A 22156-nucleotide genomic window follows, 5' to 3' on the forward strand; every position below is an offset into this window, starting at 1 on the left:
TTTCAGTGTTTTTACATCTATGGTATTGTTGTGTTTCTCATTAGCATATGGCAGTGCTACAAATCTTAGTGCAAAGTGACTGTACTACAGTTTTTTTCAATCGCTAACAAGCGCCTACCCATACTTCAGATACTTTTTCTAAACTCTTAACACAGACCCACACCTACAAAACACAATTGGCCAAATGGATAATTTTCTTCTCAAAAATACACTTTGTTAAATATATACTAACTCTTCATTTCAAAATAGAACACATCTTTCTCTGCACACACTAACTGTACAAAAACACTATAAATCTGACTCAAAATGAAATTAGTCTGTCAAAGAATAACACTTGTTTTCACTTCACAAGGTACATGCAGTCAATCAAAGTACACCAGGTTTCAAAATACTGGCTATTATTGACATTACAAAAACTGCATAGACTTTTATGTTTCAGTTTTACAGGTATTTGCATGCGAAACATGCAATCCACCATTTTGACACCAGAAATGTCTTGGTTGGTAACTGTATGTCCACATGTACAGTAATGTTCACATTCAAAAGCATTCCAGTAAAAAGCAAACAAGTTTCTGTTTCTTTACTGTTTACTACAGGAGGTACAGTAGAAACACGGTATGATAGGACAGAGAAAGTTTTACAGTATTGCTTACAGTGAACAAAATATCCATGAAACACACAAGAGCATTCTGAACAAAAAAACAACAGCAAAAAGCCAAGATTAAAAAAAAGGGGGGGGGGGGGGGGGGGGGAGGGGGGCTAAAAAAAGGCAAAAACTTTGCATCTAATCTCTGCGATCTTCAGGGTTAGGCCACATGTTTTCATCAACATCACATCTGATGTCATCCAAGTCGATGCACCTGGGATAAAACCGCCTGGTATGTCGGATCCACCCTTGGCAATCGTCAACTGTGATGTCCCTGGAGCCAGCATCCATGGCTTCGAGGAGGGACATCTGGTCATGTGGCTGATGGTCATAAACCTTCCACCTCCATGCAGAAAAGAACTCCTCTATGGGGTTGAGGAAAGGTGAATAGGGTGGAAGGAAGAGACTTACCAGTCTTGGGTGGACTTCAAACCATGTTGTTATTGCTTGCGAGTGATGGAAAGCCACATTGTCCCAGGTAATTACAAAGGTCCTCATGTTTTCACCCTCCTGACCCTGCTCTGGAACCAGGCGCTGGTGGAGATCATTGAGAAAGGCAAGCAAGCGCTCTGTATTATAGGGTCCAACCTGACATCTGTGAAGGAGTAATCCTGCATTTGCAATTGCTGCACACATGGTAATGTTTGCCCCTCTCTGTCCTGGCACATCAACTGTGGCCCTTTTTCCAATTACATTTCGTCCACGTCGACGCCTTTTGGCCAGATTGAATCCTGCCTCATCGATGTATATGAATTCATGAGGGGCCTGGTTGGCCTCCAATTCCATAACTCTCTGAAACAAAGTTTATGTAAGTCATGTTATTACTGTATACCATACTGTACTGTAACCTAGTATTGTGTAGGTTACCTACTTGCAAAGTGCAAAGCTTATAGAACTGGACATTGGATTGAATATACACTATACCTGGACATATTGTCGTCGTAGCTCCTTGACCCTCTCACTGTTCCTCTCAAAGGGAACAGTGTAGAGCTGCTTCATCCGCACTCTGTGTTTGGACAATGTCCGCGTAATGGTTGTGAGGCTGATTCTATCGATATTGTCAAATATCTCATGGTCCGCCACAATTCTAGTTTGAATTTCACGCAGTTTTATTGCATTATTTGCAGTAACCATTTCTACAATGGCAAGCTCCTGATCATTACTGAGGAGGTTTCATCTTCCCCCAGAGGGTGGAAGACGTTGCATTCTTTAGAAAGACAAAAAATTCAACATATGCATTACTGTATGACCATATTGACATGTCAAGTGAGAATAGAAACAATCCATGTAAAATGCAATACTTACCTGTTGGTTTGTTGAAAGATGCGTATAATGGAGGCAACCGTTGACCGCCTCAAATTGGGCTGCACTCTTTCACCAGCCTCTCTTAGTGAAAGACCATGGTTGATTACATGGTCAATGATAGTGGCACGAATTTCATCACTGACTACTGTTCTTGCAGCCCTTGGAATGCCACCACCACGCATTCTTACACCTCTACCTTGCCCTCTCCTTGGGCCTGCTCTTCTCCCTGGGCCCCTTGCTCTTACTCTTCCTCGACCAGAAATTACAGTGTTTGTCTTTTTTTTGTTTCCAAAAACATCACTCCTCAAGGTCTTGCCTTATAAACCCCACTGAGTCTAAGCCAGAATGGAAGAAGCTGTGGTTGGCCCAATTTACCCAACATAAATAAGCTGTGTGTCAATTATTCAATTGTTTATTATCAGCTGAGATATATTTTTGATATTGATATTGTTTTTGTACTGATATCATTGCAGAAGCAGAGGCTTTTATACTGTATCTAAGGTTTGGAATATTGTTTTTGCTATTGTGGGATGTTGTGTGTTAACATTTGTAGATACTACAAAAACAGTCCATAATTTTGTTGGGAGGTATAGCTTGTCTGTTAAGAAAATGTAAGCATTGTGGAAATGTGTTCACTGACTGCATATTGGGTGAACACGACATGAAATGTGTGAATGGTATGGCCATAACAGACCGATGCTGTGCTAATTGTGTTTAGAGTTTTGCAAATGTGACAACTGTTTGGACAAACGCTTGTTAGCGACTGAAAAAAACTGTAACCGATTCTCATTTTGAAATGTCCTTATGATGCTTGCTACAGTGTAGCGGCTCAAGTTAGGCTGAACCCGTTGGCCAGCTTCCCTCAGGGTCGTTCCATGGTTGATTACATGGTCCACTATTGTAGCTCTGATGTGATCAGCAATTCTATTTCTTACTCTTCTTACCCTTCCTCTCCCCCCTCCTCATCCTCCTCTTGCTCCTCCTTGTCCTCTTCCTCTAACTTCACCTCCTTGTCGTCCTCTTTGTCCTACTTCTTCACCTCCACATCCTCTTCCTCGGCCTCCTCTACTTCTCACTCTTCTCACTCTTCCTGCTCCCTCCATTGTACTCCACACACACAGCTTACCTGTAGCTTATTTATAGTGCTGATTGCAAAGTGAACTAATTATCTAAAACAGTTTTCACATGTGACAGTGTGCCAGGCAGTTGGCAAAGTAGTGTAAATAATGGCCATAAATGTGTATAGTTTTGCTAGGAGTGCGTTGATCATTTGGAAATTGAGTGTAAAGCAGTGAGTTGTGTTTACAGTTCTGCAAAAAGAGTGCTGTGCAGTGGATTGTACCTACAGTTTTGCAAAGTGTGTGTTACAAAATGGCAAACTGAGTGCAAAGCAGTGTTTGTGCTTTTAGTTTTGCAAACTCAGTGAGTGGTTTTAGTATTAATAGTTTTAGAAATTGTGCTATAAGAATCACAGTTAGGGTTTAAGCACTCAGAAAAAAACTGTAATGTAAACTTAAAGCCTCAACAAGTGTTCATAACATTGTTTAACCACTGGGAGGCAGTACAGCAATGGCAATAGGAACCATGTTAGGTCTCTGAAAGCTGATTTTATTTTTTTATTTTTTTTTTTTTTTTTGTTAGAAAAACACACTATTTCTGAGAGTATTTTTATGCTATATTTAGATTATGCATGTTATGCATGTAAGTGTTATTAAACACAGGGGACTTGGGTGTTAGGCCTTATGCAGAAACACCTCTTCTGCTATGAACTCCCACATAAACCTCCTGTTAGTTTAAAATGTTGGTAAATGTATGGAACATTTTGCAGTTACCAAGACATTACTATAAGCTATTTGCTATATAAGAATGTTTGTTTGTGGGAGACACCACCTTCCATCTGTTGCACATCTCCCTGACTGATCTATAGAGACAGAGCATCACTGAGGTTACTGAACTGAACCTGGAGCAGAGCTTTGATCTGTCTGCGTGTTTGGTGTTGGTCGCTCTGAACAGAACCATCTGATTGTTGTCTCACAATACCCACAGTGGGACATTCACAAGCAGTCCATTCATTCATTAGCTCACCAAGAAGGAGGGAATTTATGCAGCATGGTTAACATTCATCTGAGGGGTGCATATATTAAAATACATTTGTGTGGAAGCATCTTTTAATGATGCCCTTGGAGTTTGGTTTTACACCTGAATCATTTTTTATTTTTAAAAAAAACCCAACACGTATCATACACATCATAATCATGGCTTGTGTTGTTGTTGTTTTTTAAGAATAGAAATCAGTGTTCTTGTCACACAGTCTCAGCCAGACAACATTTGTACATTTGTTCATTATTTGTTTGCAGCCTTCAACGCTTTGATCTCTCCGTTTCTACTGCTGGAATATGCGGCTGCAATGAAAGAGAGAGAAAAACAAAAACAAAACACTTTTCAACTCAGATATTTCATCCATAATGTAAAAATGCAACATCCTAGTAAGCAGGAAGTAGAAAAAAATCAACATTTAATTAAAAGAAGATGTTAATTGTGATATTTACTCCAGTTTGATGTCCGCTGCCTCCTGAGAAAAAGGTGTGTCTATTTAGATCGCGAACATGCAAATTACTCAAGTCAAGAATAAGTTCTTTTAATAATCTACCCTTTTCATTTGAGTCATCTAAGGCTGTCTTTGTCATTTCAGCTTGAGATGAAAAAATAATCAAAAAAGAGGAAAAAAGCCTGAATACACACACACACACACACACACACACACACACACACACACACACACACACACACACACACACACACACACACACACACAGGCTCAAATAGTCTCCACAGACATAAACATGTGTCGGCTGTTTTGTGACCTCGCTGTGACATGATGAATGACCAAATCAGAAGCGTAATGAAATGCTGCACAATCGCCTGCTGCTTCTCCGTGTATGCAGCCCGTGTGTGCACACATGTATATGCGATGGTGTGCACGCCCAGGACTTTAATCAGAATCACAGGTGACCTGGCTTCTCACCGAGTCTCCTAGGTTTGACAAGAGCAGATAATTACCAGTGACCTCCCACCTAGTAAAATCAAACAAGGGCAGAAAAGTGAAGATAGTGGTAAGAAGAAATGACCTTGAAACTATATGGATTTACTCGCAGCTCCTCACCCGACTCCCTCTGTTGGTCTTTAACCTCCGACACAGATTCTTAATCTGTTCTAATTTTTCATCCCTTCCTCGGTAGGTGTGGCACTGCGATCACTGTCTGAGAAATACTTTGCTAGTTCAACTCTGTGAAGACTGGTTGCACAAGTTTAGGAATTCTAGCTCCATAAAAAAAAAACCCTGATCTCAGACCTCAAGCTGAAGGCTAGCAGATTTGTTTGCAGATTAGTGACAAGCTGAATCTGGAGATTCACTAGGTTGAGGCAGGCAATGGACGACAGAGCTGGGTAACTGGGTAAAAGGATGAGCTGGGCTTATTCTTTTAAATAATAGCTCATATTGAGACACAAGCAAAAGGTTATAGGTCACAGTCCTCTCAAATAAAACATGAAGTCGATCCTCAAAAGATTCAGACATGAAGACGTGCAGATAAGGCAAACCAAGGGGAAATTTAATTAAACCTGAGAATAAACTTAAGGCACTGAAGGGTTCAAGAAGGAAAATCAACCAATGTCCAAAATGAATCCAAAAACTGACAACAAAAAATTAATTATTGGAAAGATATGCAGGGGAGGATAGTGGACAGTAGATAAATTACCGACTGGAAATAAAAAGGAAAATAATTGTGAAAGAATACTCAGGTAAAATGAAATGCTGTGAGGGAGGGAATGTCAAAAACAGGAAAAATACACAAAAATGAAATGAAATAAAACACAACAGAAAACAGGAAGAAGTACAAAGAACTGGGATATACAGGAATCACAGGAGACACAGGGTAAAGTTAAACACACAGAAATATGAGGGTCTCCAACTTCCAGGGGGAAAAAAATCAACCAATAAAAACTACAAAAAGAAAAGAAAACCATATACATTTAAAATAAAAATATTTTTTGAATATTTGATCCTTTCAGTAAAATATTTAGAAACTCTATCATATGATTATTTTATCGTCTGTATGCAGGAGCCTCCGTCATGGATGCTGTCTACTGATGTGACTGGTTAGTTCATGAACATGCTTCTCTGTCAGGGGAGTTTCATTCAGAATAAAACTGTAAAATCTCTGTCAGCTGTGCCTGGGGTAAAATTTCATAAGAATGACAAACCAGCCAAGCGCTGTCTCTATGTCTCTTTTTCTGCCGCTCACCAAAACCCCCCCCAAAAAACATGCACAGTCATGCTCATGCACTGTACACATGTGTAAACACACACTAAAGTACACAAACACGCACAGACTTATAGAGAGACAATCTCTGTCTCACGAGAAATGTTATTAATACCTGGCAGCCTTTAAAATGTCAGCTGATCTCAAACAAGACCCAGGTTATTTATGGATCTATCGCTTCTCATGCCTTTCTGGACTCAGGATATTTTTACTTTCAAAGTGTGTCTTTAGAAGAAGGAGAAAGAGGAGGAGGAAAAGGAGGAGGAGGAGGAAGGGGGAGATGAAGATGCAGTCAGACAGAATGGTCAAATGCTAGGAAAGGTGTGCGAGCCAGCAGCCAAAGAGATCAGCCAGTCAAACCCTGAGGAGGTGGTATTTTAGACAACACCCGTGGAAAAATGTCCCTTAAGATGATTCTTCCACTTCTGACACATGGCTGCGATCAAAGAGTTGCATTCAGAGATAAAAATACCACAAATGTGGGCTAATCACAAATCTGCATTCAGCCTTGATGGCTGCTCTCTAATATGAGCTGATAGGCTTTATTTACTCCACCTCTTGTGTACTACTCTTGTCTTTGCACTCCCTGTCCTCCTTTCTTGGTATTCACCTCCAGTCAGACACACACACACACACACTAGCTCAATCTCCAGAGCCGTTTACTCATTGAGTGATGATTGCCTGTTTAAACATCTGTCTTCACCAGTGTACACAACTACACACACATACAAAACACACACACAACTGGTTGTCTATGTGTAGCCTTGTCATCCAATGGGCTCTATGGATTAAAGATATATACTTGAGATATTCTCTTTCAGTAAATCTAGTAAATCTTCAGTACAATTAGACACGTAGTCGGGTATCTGATTCTTGACTGCACCTGATCTGTTTATTGCTATAATTCTTCCATGTTGTGTTCCTAACTATCTCTCTCTCTATATATTTATAAGTCAGATTGAAATAAAATAATATAAAACAAAAACTGTTACTCAGAGTTGCACTCATCTATATATATATATCTATATATCCATATATGTATCTATATCTCTACATATATCTATAAAGAGATATAGATATATATAGATATATACATATATATATATTATGGCAGGGATAGCTCAGTAGAGTGGTGACCCCATGATCGGAAGGTCGGGGGTTCGATTCTCCTGAACAGCTACCCTGAGGTACCCCTGAGCAAGGTACCGTCCCTACACACTGCTTCCCGGGAGCCCAATGGCTTCACTGAGTGAATGGGTTAAATGCAGAGAGGAATTTCCCCACCGGGATCAATAAAGTACACTTTCTTTCTTTCTTTCTTTCATATATATATAATTTCAGCAACAGAACAAGTGAATGCTTAATAAATGCACCGCTTATGACTTGAAATATTCCACAATGCTCCCCGCAGCTCTATGGGAATTTTCTTATCTGTTTAGTGTTACAGGGGTAGGACTCTCATTGGTAGTGACAGGCTGCAAGTAGAAAAGTTCAGATAATCTCATTATACAATACCTGCCCAACACAAGATGACAGAAAGTCGAAGGCACTGACTAATGGGAGAATGTTGAAAGTTTTAGGCTGCAAGTTGACAGTGTGCAGCCATTTTCACACATGTAGCAAAGTCCCGAACTTTTCTACTATTGTTACCACATGTTAGTGCATGTGAGAGAGTACATTTCCAACTCAGTTGGACTGGATATTAAATGGTTCTTACCCAGCAGACCACCTTCCACAAAAGTCAGTGTAATTTCTGATTTAGCTGTGAAAACAGTGCAAGTAATATCTGGTGAATTCACAGCCACAGAGTGAGCACCATGTGCGCCTCATGCGTCACTCTGACCTCATGCCTGAAAACAGCTTTGGTCACACTTGCTCACTCTGAGCTATCAGAGAGGGTTCATTTATTAAAAATAATTATTAATTCATTTTCAGAAATTCTTCATTTCACAGATTCAACAAGTACTGGAAATATCCATGACATCAACAAGGTATTTTCTCCCAAAGAACTGCCACTCATTGGAGATTTTCTCTTTTTCATACCACTCTTTGTTAACCTTTGATCAGCAGTTTTTGAAGGACTGCCTGAACCAACTTAAAAGCAGTGTTAATTTTGACAGCAAATTGGTTTTAGTCACAGTCTTTTGACTAGAACATTTTAGTTTTAGTCGTAGTTTAGGCATCTATAGACTTTTAGTTTAAGTCTAAAAGAGTCGCTTAGATATTTTAAGATTATAGCAGATTAAATCTCAAGTTGACTCAAATATAAAGCATAAAAGTTTGTCATGTTTTCAACATTTTATTTTCCTTGACATCAGATGTGAAAGATGTGCCAACCTGATGCATGTCCACATGTCTACACTTCTCGTCCTCCAAAGAGTTGACATTTTGTTTTGTTTCTATGCAAAACAGGGAGTGAGGGAGCTAGTTGTGCTTTTCTAACCTTACTGCAGATTAGTTCTGATTGGATCTTGCCTCTCCAGAATATTTCTATCTCGTTTTTATTCGTTAACAAAAGTGTCTGTACATTTCATCATAGCTTTTGTCCTTGTGCATTAGGTCATTAACAAAAACTATGATGTAAGTTGTTGGTCAGCTAAATTAAAACTGTTTCAGAGCAACTTAAATCACCTTTCTTCTCCATTCTGATGCAGGTTTGAAGTTCAGAAGGTCATCTACATGCCTACTGGCATTGCTGCCCATATCACAGATTTGAAATTTGGGCTGAGCAGTTTAACAGGTGTACCTAATGAAGTGACCAGTGTGTGTAAATACAAATAGTAAAGTGCTTTGGATATAAGTAGAAAAAGGAAGCCCAATTCTATCTAACTTTGAGGAAGAGACTCACAGTACTCCTAAGTGAGTTGTTAATACTTCCATTCCTTCTGAATGTGAGTAACACACACTGTAAAAAAAAAAAAGTAATATAAAAGTATTTTACTGTGTATTTTACAGTTTTGTACTGTTTTTCTAGAATATCATTAAATTTACATAAATAGACTGATTTTACATTTCAAATGTAAATTAACGTAAAATCACTGTAAATGTAATAAAACACAATTTTCTTGTTTTTTAAATGTATCTGTCTGTACATAAGAAATATTTAGATTTTTAAAAACATTCACAAATGTATCATAATTTCACAAATATTTGTCCGTTATTTAAAAGATTGAATTGTTAAATTCAAATGTAATGCTATGGAAAAATATATAAAATGATTCTTATAAACTTTTTTTTTTTTACATCAAATAATAATTATTATTATTGTTATTTAGGGCGATCGTTGCTCAAGAGTTGGCAGTTCGCCTTGTAATCAGAAGGTTGCCGGTTCGAGTCCCGGCTCGGACACGCTCGGTCGTTGTGTCCTTGGGCAAGACACTTCACCTTCCACCTACTGGTGTTGGCCAGAGGGGCCGATGGCGCGATATGGCAGCCTCGCCTCTGTCAGTCTGTCCCAGGGCAGCTGTGGCTACGACTGTAGCTGCCTCCACCAGTGTGTGAATGTGAGAGTGAATGAATAGTGGAATTGTAAAGCGCTTTGAGGTTTCTCGAAAAGCGCTGTATGAATGCAATTCATTATTATTATTTAAACCAACTGTTAACTGTATATTTCTGTACATTTAAGTATTATTATTCATATTGCCACATTCATTGACCTTGTTTATAGGTAATTTCATTGTTTAATCACATTAAAATGTTCCTAATTTAATGTTTAAAAGCACTTGGAAAAGGCAAAATCCCATGTAAAATTAAGGCAACAAACTGTATTGTCATTACTGAAAATAACCGTATTTTTATGAGAAAGTTATTTTCTGGTATTATTTTGCCGCCCCAGCTGCTGGAATAGAACTGTTTTTTTAGGATTTTTTTTTTACAGTGCAATCTATAGCTCCTAAGTGTGTGAAAGAGAGACAAAATAAACTTACAGCAAAGGAGGAAAATAAGCTTAACCTAAAACCCAACTAAAAGGAAACTAGCCTTTGGATCTGAGTAATTTGCAACTACTTGGAAGCGAAGTTTTCCTTTTCTTGCTGCAGTTTCATTTCAGATCTGATACTCATTTCTGAAATGTTTGAGCATGCAATGTCATGTTATGAATAAAAATCACTAACTTGATAAATTCCACTCAGAAGCCTCTCCACACTCCTGAAACTGCTCTCATTAACGTTTCCAGAGATCTTCTGATTGCTGCTTAATCATTCAGTTTAATGCCACTGCTGCTTACAATCTACAAAACAACTGGCTGACCACACAGACTTTAACTTCTAGTGGAGACGTTTCTGTTAAAAGCATTTTGACATGTGAGTTCTTCTCTTGCTCTGCTCGTCCTGTTATGTCTTTGTTCTACAGGGCTCTTTTTGGGTTGCTTTCTTTTAATTTTGCATTTTTCCTTCAGGGCGCATAATTTGTAAGCATGATCATTTGTAAACGTAAAATTGCATCTAATTGCTATGCAGACGACACAGCTTTGTGTCTCAGTGGAACACAGAGATGCTGGCAACGGACACTGTGACCCGGATATTAAATTAAATTAAAGATTTAGATCACTTCTAACAACATTATCAGTACAAAGTATATGCAGCAGTCTCAATGGCAAAGGCTCTATTTTCATTCTCTCGGAGTGGTGTTTTTTAATCATATTGGTATTTTTGCTTAGTCCACTTTTAGCTAAAACATCTCTGAAGGTTACTTGTGTTTCAGTCTTTAAACAGTTATTCTAACTCCTGCCATTTATTTTGCGCAAGCCGTTTCATCCTTGTGAAGTATTTATCTAAATTTGGGTGGATGACTGAATGTAGTGTAAAGCGCTTTGGGGTCCCTAGGGACTAAGTAAAGCGCTATTCAAATACAGGCCATTTACCATTTAAATTTATATGGATAATATTATCTGGTTTCGAGGCTTAGAGTCGAGAGTGGCTCAAGTTTAGCTGGTGGAGTATTATTGTAGTTCTTAATTTTTCCTCCATTTTAAGTCATTTTAAAGTATATTTAGGTTTGTTTTTTTATTTACGCACATGTCTGTGGTGTTGTATTACTGTAGGCTTGTTATTATTATAAAACACTTCGCTGAGCTTTTTCAAGTTTTTAGAGCATAAGCTCCTACGCTTGAGGTTGTACTCAATTTGTAAAGGTATTTCTGTCTTTAATACAATGTTAAGCCTGAAAAGATTATTGATATGAGAATAGCACACAGCAGAACAGTTAGTAGTGGGTGTCTTGGCGTTGACCTAATCACACCCTGAAGCATGGATGCAATCCTACATACAGTAAGAAAGAGATTGAGTGATGATAACAGATGTCTTTCTCCCAAGAATGGACGAGGATGCTTATAGAGGTGGAGCTGATTAATGTTAAGCAGACAGAGAAGTGGGGAGAGCAATGAGCGGTATCGGCAGAATACAGCAAATGTTATGTCGCATTAGTCATTTGTTCAAATACTCAAAAGGACCGGTGCTTAAATTAACCTGACAAAGACTTGGCCACCTAAATTGTGCCTTTTGAATGCTTATATCTGCCTTATAAAGATGCAGGAAATTAGCTCGGTAGTTACATTAGACCCCAAATGACATTAGAGGTAAAAAAGAAACTGCTTGATGCCACATCCCATTTGCAGATCTATACTCTGCTACATGTGCTGCCGGCAGTGCTGGCAGTGTCGTCTTATTATTATATATTCAATCCAGTTCAGTTACATTTAAATAGCACCAAATCACAACAACAGTTGGCTGAAGGTGCTTTATATTGTCAAGTAAAGACCCTTTGATAATACTGAGAAAACCCCAACAATCAGAGGACATCACTATGAGTAAGCATTTGGCAACAGTGGTAAGGAAAAACTCCTGTTTAACAGAAAGAAACCTCCGGCAGAACCAGGCTCAGGGAGGGGCCGTCATAGATTCAGTTCTACTCTTAGAAGGATTTTTTTAGGAGTTTTGTTTGTAGTAGAATAGTAGAATACCTCTTTGCAAGTATGAGGGTCGTCACAACAACAGCATACAACTTTGAGCTCCTGATGGCAATGATCTGTTTTCCTACACATAGATGTTTCTGTTTTGATTTAACTACGCTTATATTAATTTAGTTATTGTATATAAATGGGTGCCACTGAAAAAAGTCCTTCCTCGTTTTAAATCCTTAACCAGCCAATCAGCATGCATTAGTCAGATGCTAGTGTTTTATAGTGTTTTATTTATTCCATATAAGAAAAAACTAAAGAACACATTATTGATGCTTTATTCACAAAGTTGCTTTTTTATTGATACCGGTATAAATAATGATTTTAGCTTCATTCTCATGTGAGTGCCCAGTATTAGCTGGAAATACAGTGGGGCAAAAAAGTATTTAGTCAGCCACCGATTGTGCAAGTTCCCCCACTTAAAATGATGACAGAGGTCAGTAATTTGCACCAGAGGTACACTTCAACTGTGAGAGACAGAATGTGAAAAAAAAATCCATGAATCCACATGGTAGGATTTGTAAAGAATTTATTCGTAAATCAGGGTGGAAAATAAGTATTTGGTCACCTCAAACAAGGAAAATCTCTGGCTCTCACAGACCTGTAACGTCTTCTGTAAGACGCTTTTCTGTCCCCCACTCGTTACCTGTATGAATGGCACCTGTTTGAACTCATCATCTGTATAAAAGACACCTGTCCACAGCCTCAAACAGTCAGACTCCAAACTCCGCCATGGCCAAGACCAAAGAGCTTTCGAAGGACGCCAGGAAAAGTATTGTAGACCTGCACCAGACTGGGAAGAGTGAATCTACAATAGGCAAGCAGCTTGGTGTGAAAAAATCAACTGTGGGAGCAATCATCAGAAAATGGAAGACATACAAGACCACTGATAATCTCCCTCGATCTGGGGCTCCACGCAAGATCTCATCCTGTGGGGTCAAAATGATCATGAGAACGGTGAGCAAAGATCCCAGAACCACACGGGGGGACCTGGTGAATGACCTGCAGAGAGCTGGGACCAAAGTAACAAAGGTCACCATCAGTAACACACTACAACGGCAGGGAATCAAATCCCGCAGTGCCAGACGTGTTCCGCTGCTGAAGCCAGTGCATGTCCAGGCCCGTCTGAAGTTTGCCAGAGAGCACATGGATGATACAGCAGAGGATTGGGAGAATGTCATGTGGTCAGATGAAACCAAAGTAGAACTTTTTGGTATAAACTCAACTCGTTGTGTTTGGAGGAAGAAGAATACTGAGTTGCATCCCAAGAACACCATACCTACTGTGAAGCATGGGGGTGGAAACATCATGCTATGGGGCTGTTTTTCTGCCAAGGGGACAGGACGACTGATCCGTGTTAAGGACAGAATGAATGGGGCCATGTATCGTGAGATTTTGAGCCAAAACCTCCTTCCATCAGTGAGAACTTTGAAGATGAAACGAGGCTGGGTCTTCCAACATGACAATGATCCAAAACACACCGCCCGGGCAACAAAGGAGTGGCTCCGTAAGAAGCATTTGAAAGTCCTGGAGTGGCCTAGCCAGTCTCCAGACCTCAACCCCATAGAAAATCTGTGGCGGGAGTTGAAAGTCCGTGTTGCTCGGCGACAGCCCCAAAACATCACTGCTCTCGAGAAGATCTGCATGGAGGAATGGGCCAAAATACCAGCTACTGTGTGTGCAAACCTGGTAAAGACCTATAGTAAACGTTTGACCTCTGTTATTGCCAACAAAGGTTATGTTACAAAGTATTGAGTTGTATTTTTGTTATTGACCAAATACTTATTTTCCACCCTGATTTACGAATAAATTCTTTACAAATCCTACCATGTGGATTCATGGATTTTTTTTTTCACATTCTGTCTCTCACAGTTGAAGTGTACCTCTGGTGCAAATTACTGACCTCTGTCATCATTTTAAGTGGGGGAACTTGCACAATCGGTGGCTGACTAAATACTTTTTTGCCCCACTGTATCAGCTAATCGATGTATCATTCAGGCTCTAGCAAAAACCCTAACAAAGCGTATGATTTTCGCAGGGAAACACATTTTTTGGAAGTACACTTATTAGCTTTTAGAGTTAAGTGGTGAATGGACTGGAAATTATATAATTCCTTTTTATTCTAACTGAGCACCCAATGTACTTTTAACCAGAATTCATGTTCACCAAGCCACGCAGTTCTTTATACGATGTCTTTGAGTGCTTTATAACTATGATGCACACACTCGCATAGAAGAATCAGGGATAACCTGGGGTTTACTGTCTTGCCGAAGGACACTTAAACATGGGCGTCCAAAACACAGACCTTTTGATTAGTAGATGGTCAGCTCTACTGGCAGAGAATGCTTCACTATTATCTGCTCGGCTGTTTCTTAAGCCAGTGCAATACTTTCAGCATTTTGATGGTGTTTCAGGATCCACTTATCATGAGAAGGTGTACATGATGGTCTGGGTGGATAGTCCACATGTACAGTGGATATGTGCTGCAGATAGTAGAGTGTGTCATTTATGAGAGTAGCTCCACAGCTTGAGTTGAGTGCATCAAGTGACTCACAGGCTTGGCTCTATAACTAAATATCTGTTCTGCTTTTTATAGAGCGTCATTGAAAAACAAGTTGCACAACTAACCCCCAAAACTGTTTGGCCTCCAGCACAAAAAGAGAATTTTCAGTGAAGACGCTGATTCACCAAATCTGCAGAGACCTTGGGATTGTTGCCTTTTTTCAGGTCTTTTTTTCAGAGCGCTGTCCAAGGTGCTTCATTGTTTTCTAGTTTTCTTTCAACATGATGACAACTACGGGTAAAGACATTTTCATAATGGTATGGATTCTCCTGGAACTTGCTGAAAACCAACAGACAGTGAAACTGTTCAATGAGCCTTTAAAATTATATAACAAATTATATTGCATATGGCCTTCTGATATGCCAACCCCTCCATCTATTTTCTTCTGCTTATCCAAGTCAGGCTTGCAGGGGGGACTCTTCTAGTTATCATAGGGAAAGAGATGGGGTACATCCTGGGCAGGTTGCCAGTCTGATGCACATTCACACCTATGGCCAATTTGGAATCACCAACTAACCTAACAACCATGTTTTTGCAGTATGGGGGTAAAAACCACAGAGAACCTATTCAGATAAGGCGAGAATGTGCAGATTTGACAAAGAAAGGCCCCAGCCTGGATTTGAAAACAACAGTCTGACGTCACGGTGTTAACTGCATCACCATGTCACCCTATATCAATCCCATTGGTAAATTTGTGACAAACCACTGTTGTAAAAACAACAAAAAAACAACCTACCTGACAATAAAGTTCTTGCAAGGTTTAAATCAGATTGAAATAGTTTTATTAATTATGATGAAAAAATATGTAAACCGTCTTTATTTGGCTCATGAGATCAATAATAATAAAAATAATAACAGTACCTAAAGATGGCAGCTTATTTTCACCACTTATAGCCACATTTTTTTCTCCTTCTGTCAGTACCCACTGCTCAGAGGTTGACGCTTCACTCAACATCCTCATCACTGTTGATACCACACCAATCCATCTGTCAGTCTCCAATTTCAACTCCGCTCACTCATGACCACAAGATACCTAAACTCCTCCACTTGGGGTAAAAGCTCATCCCCACTCCAAAGTGGGCACTCCACCTTTTTCTGGCTGAGAGACTTGGAGAGGCTAATTTTGATTGCTATCACTTCATACTCGACTGGAAACCACAGGAGTGATAGGGGGAAGTCGCCTTCTGGTAAAGCCAAAAAGCAGAGGTGATCCTCACGCCACCATAGGGGAGACCCTCTGTCTCTTGGCTACATGTAGAAACTGTGTCCATAAAAATTATGAGGAGAATCTGTGACAAAGGGCATCCCCGGCAGAGTCCAACTCCTACCGGGACCAAGTTTGAGTTACTGCTGGTGATGCGAACTAAGCTGTCACCATACAGGGAGAGAACAGCTTCAAACAATGGGCCAAGTACCCCCATTCTCCCACAGAACGCCCCACAGGACACCCCAAGGGGACTTGGTTAAAGGCCCTTTCCGAGTACACAAAACACAATCTTCTGACAGATATAGAGCTTTAAATGATCTATGTTCATTTGATGAGCAAACTAGTGTATTCATGCCATTCCCAATCCCGGATAAGTGGGAGGTTTGCATCAGGAAGGGCATCCAGCATAAAAAAATGTGCCAAATCAAAAATGTGAATCCATCCACTGTGACGAACGCTTGGGAAATAACAGAGCAGTTAAAAGTACCGCAATGAATTAATCTGTTACTAAAGAGTCTATATAATCGGTCTGTTGACAATCCCTGAGAATGAGTACTGTATTAGAACAAACTGCATATAACATAAATCCTCCGTGGCAACACACAAAATAGTAGAATTAATTATTTGCTTGTCAGCCAGCAAGCTTTTCTCTTTCAGTAAACACAATTTTGTTACTCACTGAATCAATCTGAGTTAATCTGAGGGCCTGATCAAGCTGCTGTCCAGAGAACATATGTTCCCAACTGGCTGGTTTACACACTGTCCAGCTGCTCACAGACAGACTATCCTTTAAAACATCTGTCAGCTATTGTCTCTTTCCATTTACCAGAGGTATTGCTGTATCCTCTACACACATCCCGCACAGATATAAACACCTCTGTCACCCGTCTTACATCTGAAGCACTCTATTTTAACACTTGTCTGTATTTATAGAGCAGAGTCGAAAGGCTTGTCACCTGACCAATCTGCCGAGTGAGGAAAAAGAAGAAAACGGCTTTTATTAGAAGTGATGGTAACCTGCAGAAGACGGCACTCTGTAAAACTATGAAACGCCTGTCCCACAGCGTGAGTGAGAGAAGGGAGGGGGGCACAGTGAAATTGTTTCTCCTTCCTCTGCTGAAGTAATGTCAAAAGTAAGCCATGAAGAAGGGAAGAGACGTAAGAGGCAATCAGACTGTTTTCCCTCTATCTCTCCGGCCCTCAGCATTATTCACTACTTTCTCCTCTTGGCACAGCGATACACACTTATGCGTGTCAACATGATTCCATTCAACATAACTTAAAATGTTTTCCTCTAGCAGAACGAAAGGTCTGAGAATTATGATGGATTGATTTTTTTTCTCTTTTCTCTCCTGCTTTTCAGTCTAATTGCAGGCAGATGATTGCCTTTGTAGCATGCTCTTTAGTCTGTGAATGAGACGCACAGCAAATAATCCTGAAAACCATATTTGTATGGGTGTAGCACTTCCAGGTCCATTGTCCCATTTGGTGCGCCTCTTTTATTTTTACTGGCTTTTGTGTTTGATGTGGATCAAAAATGATCAGACATCCATCTATTAATTGAAGTTTCAAGATGTGGTGGTAAAAAACAGAGCAACAAATGCATAAACTACTGAGAGTATTACAGACACAAGTGAATGCTAAGAGTTTTGGGGAGAAACTAAAAATACATGCCAGTAATTAGTTGAAGCGATATCCAGCCCGTGCGTTATTATTCCCAAGGTATCAAATATAGCCTTTTTTTGGCATCTCTAAATTACTAACAGAAGGTGTCCTTTGGCATCTGTGCATGATGCACTCTCAACACATCACATATATGTGATAATAAAGAACTTCCTAACACAACATTTAAGCCCACTGGGTAAACTACAGGTGCAGGGGACATATTTTAATCCAAAATCCAACCTTTCTAAACCTAACAAGCAAGTCAGAGTGAAAATAAAAAAACATGTGACAATGAAAAACAAAAATCAGCAATCTTCCATCCATCTCTAAATGTTCAACATTGCTGCAGCAGGTCCGTCACTGCACGGACGCCGAATGACACCTTGCCTGTAATTTCACCTGACAGTGGTTATAAAGGTGAAGACAGAACATAAAAGTGGGACAGGAAAGTAAACTGAGGGAAAATCTGACAGAAAGGCAGCTTTGACAGCCAACTCAAACTGAGCAATAGTAGCAAAACAATTTTTACTCAGGTGTGCACTTGTCAGATTTTGGAGCCTTTTAATGGTTTGCACATTTTCCAACAGCAGCGTGTCTGTATATGCAATGCGTTTGCAATACTAAGCAAACATATTTAAAGTTATATAAAAACATTTATCTGGGAACAAGTAGAAAAATGATATCCAAATGTTTTTCTTGGCCACTTCTTTTATTCAGTTAATATTGATAACGAGGAGCTGCTCCACACATTTGGGATAGTTATGAAAGGAAAAGCCCCAAACCGATAGCATCGTTCATTAAGGCGGGTTTGAAAGCTAAGAAAACTAGAAAACAAATCCTTACTCTGCAGCTCCGTGAATTTACTTCATGAACATAATGAGATGGGAACACAAAAAGCGAGATACTGGAAGACAAAGCTGGATTCCCTGGTGGGTTCTGATATCAAAAACACTTCAGCCACCTACAGTGTGTCCATATGTTTCGAGCTAATGCCTGTACAGCTGGTTCATGAGTTGATTATACACAGACACAGACTATATTACAAAGCAAAGATTTGCTTTCTCTGCTACTTGGAATATTTGCATTCATTTAAATTTGCAGGACTCCAGACAGTTAAAAAAAAAAACCCTCTTTCAATTATTTTCACCACCTGAGCAGTACGGCTGGTAATTAAACTGAACAAATCTAAAATAGGTGTACAGTCCCTTTACTGGAGTATTTGCTTCAACACTTTATATGCTTGTTTAAAAGCTGCGGGCTTGTATGGTGGTCTGTTGGCTTATTGACATTTTAAAACTGTATTCCCACTGATAAACAACAGGCACAGGCTCTGGGCTCCTGACCAGGAAAACAAAACTGTGATGGGATTCATTTTGGACCTGTTGATGGTGGAAGGGAAAACAGGGGGGGGAAGGCAAAGGAGGGAGTGAAGTGACTGAGCTATACACTGAGGTGATTAGGGAAAAGACGACAGGATATGTGACAGGATGAAGGTGAATAATACCGAGAAAACGGGAGCAAAAGTGGGCTGGGAGAGGAGGAGGGGTTGGTCTGAAGTGAGCGAGAGGGAGGAGAGGAAGGGAGGCAGGCTAAATCCTCACACCATTATTATCAGGACTCACAGGCAGCCCCTCCTGTGATGGAGTGAGAAGAGATAGAGAGAGAGATACAGAAAAGATGGAGTTATAGAGGAAATGGAAAGCAGGATTACTGGTGTGGCAGCAAAGGCAGATGAGCGGCAGCACAACGCTGAGAGAGAGAAAGAGAGAGAGAGAAACTCTGGTGGGAAAAAAAAAATCAGTGCAACAGGATGAGGACCTGCTAGTGCACAGCCGGCCCGACCCCACAGACCTGCCATCTGCCCCGCTGTTCTCTCCGTGTTCCAGACGCTCCCATCAGCCAACATCTGGATCACCTCTCATCCATATGGCAAAGGGGGCGAGGGGGGGAGGCAAGCCAACACAAATCTTATCCTTCTTTCCTCACCTTTTCTGATCACACAGGACCTGAGGAGAGTCATCATCACTGGGGAGGGGGATCCCTTACTGTGGAGTACCATCTCTGAGGGAATTGATAACTGGACCGGAGGAGGGAAAAACTTTTGCTTCAAAGATGCAGATGCGTGCACAGGACCCTACCTTATAAGTCTGTGAGATTTACTAACTTCCCGTGGATCTGTCATGTTTCTCACTCCTGAGCAGGGAGAGGGAAAAACAGAACGAGGAGGCGGAGGGGGGGAGGAAGGAAAAGACGGCGGGGAAGCGTCACCGTCTCTTCTGCTGAAGTGTTACCGGCGTCTGTGCCCCTTTCACTGAAGAGGCATTTTATCACTCTCCCCCCTCCTCTTTTGCTTTTCTTCTCATCTGAACAGCGGGAAGCCTGAGGGATATAGACAGAGAGCTAAACACAGTGGGTTTATGCACATATGCACACACTCGCACAAACACACACACACACACAGGCTTGCTGCTCATCCAGGGGCTCCCACACCTCTCGTCTTCTTTCACCCTCCTTCTCCTTCACTTTCCTTTCCTGTCCCACTTTGATGTCCTGTCTTCACCTTCATGACCACTCGCGAATGCGTTGACTGTGACACATGCAGAACAGGAGAAGGAGAGAAGTGAGAGGAGAAGTCGAACAGTTTCAAAGAGAGATTTTTGGAAAATTGGGGATATCACATACACTTACTGTCACGTTGTGAAGTCCTCGAGGGGAGTGTGCAGACATCCAAAGCTGCCAAATACACTCACAGACACAGAAGCACTGATAACCTGCTCGGGCTTGCACTCACGCGGGGACTTGGTCTAAATGCATACTCCTACAGGTGCTGCGAGGAGAGAGAGGCAGGTGCAAAGCAGGTGAAAAGGAAAGCAACAGAAAAAGACACTTGGAGGAAAACATCTGGGAAAAGATGGAGCAGCAGGAGTTCACCCAGAGCAGAAAGCACAGGTAAGTCTGCAAGTCACACATACTCGCTGACACTCATGTCTCTTAATCTGATCCTCTGACAGAAAAATAGAAGTGGCAGGGATGTATGTGGGGCAACAGATAGATACAAGATTGGAGAAAAGCTTTCAGCAAGTGAGAGTGTAGACACCCTGCATGGATGCAGGAATACTATGATAAGTGAAGAGTTTCCTTGAGAGAAAGCTCCTGTTTGCTGCTGACAGAAACAGAGCAGCCAGTTGTTACTATAAGAAGAAATACTGTAAGAGGACATATTAGCATTTTTCACTCTGGGGTTTGGTGGTTAGCAGCTTTGTAGATGTGCATGTGCGTGTGCATGTGTTTCTGTGTATTTGTATGTGTGTACTTGTGTGTGTGTGTGTGCGTGTGTGTGCAATTCCTCCCCACCTGTATGCAAGCTTCCTCAAAATGACTCATTTACTTATGGATTATGAATGTTTCACTTGCAGAGTTTTGCTGCTGTGTCACTTATTTGGTAATGCTCATTGATTTGTGTCATAAGCCGTAGGTAGAGACTCATTCTTCTACATTAGTGACAGAGGCTTTCTGCTCCAGTTTGCATTCAGTTTATCGTGGAGCAGCACAATCTAGCACAGTTTGTTTAAAACTACTTAATCCACAGGCTAGTGGTTCCCCAAACAGGGGTTTGTGGCCCTCCGAAAGCTCACAAATTTAATCTGACGGCCACAAGATGTTTAATCGGACAATAAAATGTTTTTTTTTCCTGCTCTATTAATATTGATTCACTGGGTCTATAAATACAATGCTGGCATATGGTTTTTGAGCTATATATACACCTGTTCTCAGCATGGCATCTCTGAATTTGGAAGAGTTCTACAGACAAATTTAATGGATCACAAGCTCCTGGAAAGTAAATAAAATGTATGTTAATAATGTATTATCATGATTTTTACTCAAGCAGTGGTACTCAGGGGTCTTTGACCAATCTGAGGACCACAGTGTGGCAAGAGACATTTTAAACAAGTACAAACAGAAGTAATAATAAAATTAAGTATTTCTGAAATACTATAATTCTTCTGAAAAAGGTTGAGTAAAACACTACATTACAAAGTTTGTGTTGCGAACAGTTACCGCTGTGGTTCCTTTTTGGGGGTTTAGGCCACAAGAGGACCCTAAAAGTTCCACACTAATGTAATATTTCTTGTGATTTTTGACAAATCTTTTTATGTACATATTAATATATACAATTTCACGTATGGTTTTGTGAGAGTGACAGTGTCTCTTTTAAGAAGGTGTGGCATGCAAATTGGGTGTCTCTGAGGTTTTGATTGCTATACATTTGAGCAGCTGAGGGCTAAGCAGATTTAGACGCGCTCTTACCATGTCAGCGTCAGTCACGTCTGCCGATACATCTGGCTTGCAACGATTTCCTTTTAAAGCTGTCAAATCTTTATGTGCGAAATCGGGAACCTACTGAGAAATGAGGCTGTGAAGCTAGCTGTTAAAATCCTTATTATGATAATTTTAAGTGGCAGACATGTGATGTGTTTTATAATAAGCTCAG

At 40.4% G+C, this 22156-nt stretch overlaps 1 protein-coding gene across 1 annotated transcript in view; it reads left to right on the forward strand.

The window, feature by feature from the left end:
* The first annotated feature begins 19265 nt into the window (after positions 1–19265).
* The window catches only part of LOC146568791 (glutamate receptor ionotropic, NMDA 2C-like), a 73932-nt gene continuing 71041 nt past the window's right edge, over positions 19266–22156 (forward strand). The window contains exon 1 of the mRNA XM_085285093.1: positions 19266–20613. The gene's annotated coding sequence lies outside the window, so the exon portion shown is untranslated. The remainder of the gene's footprint in view (positions 20614–22156) is intronic.

This window comes from Mchenga conophoros, linkage group LG8 (assembly GCF_057382185.1).
Source record: "Mchenga conophoros isolate Kocher_MC1m ecotype Shallow Benthic linkage group LG8, M_conophoros_male_GT1.1, whole genome shotgun sequence".
Lineage (NCBI taxonomy): Eukaryota > Metazoa > Chordata > Actinopteri > Cichliformes > Cichlidae > Mchenga > Mchenga conophoros.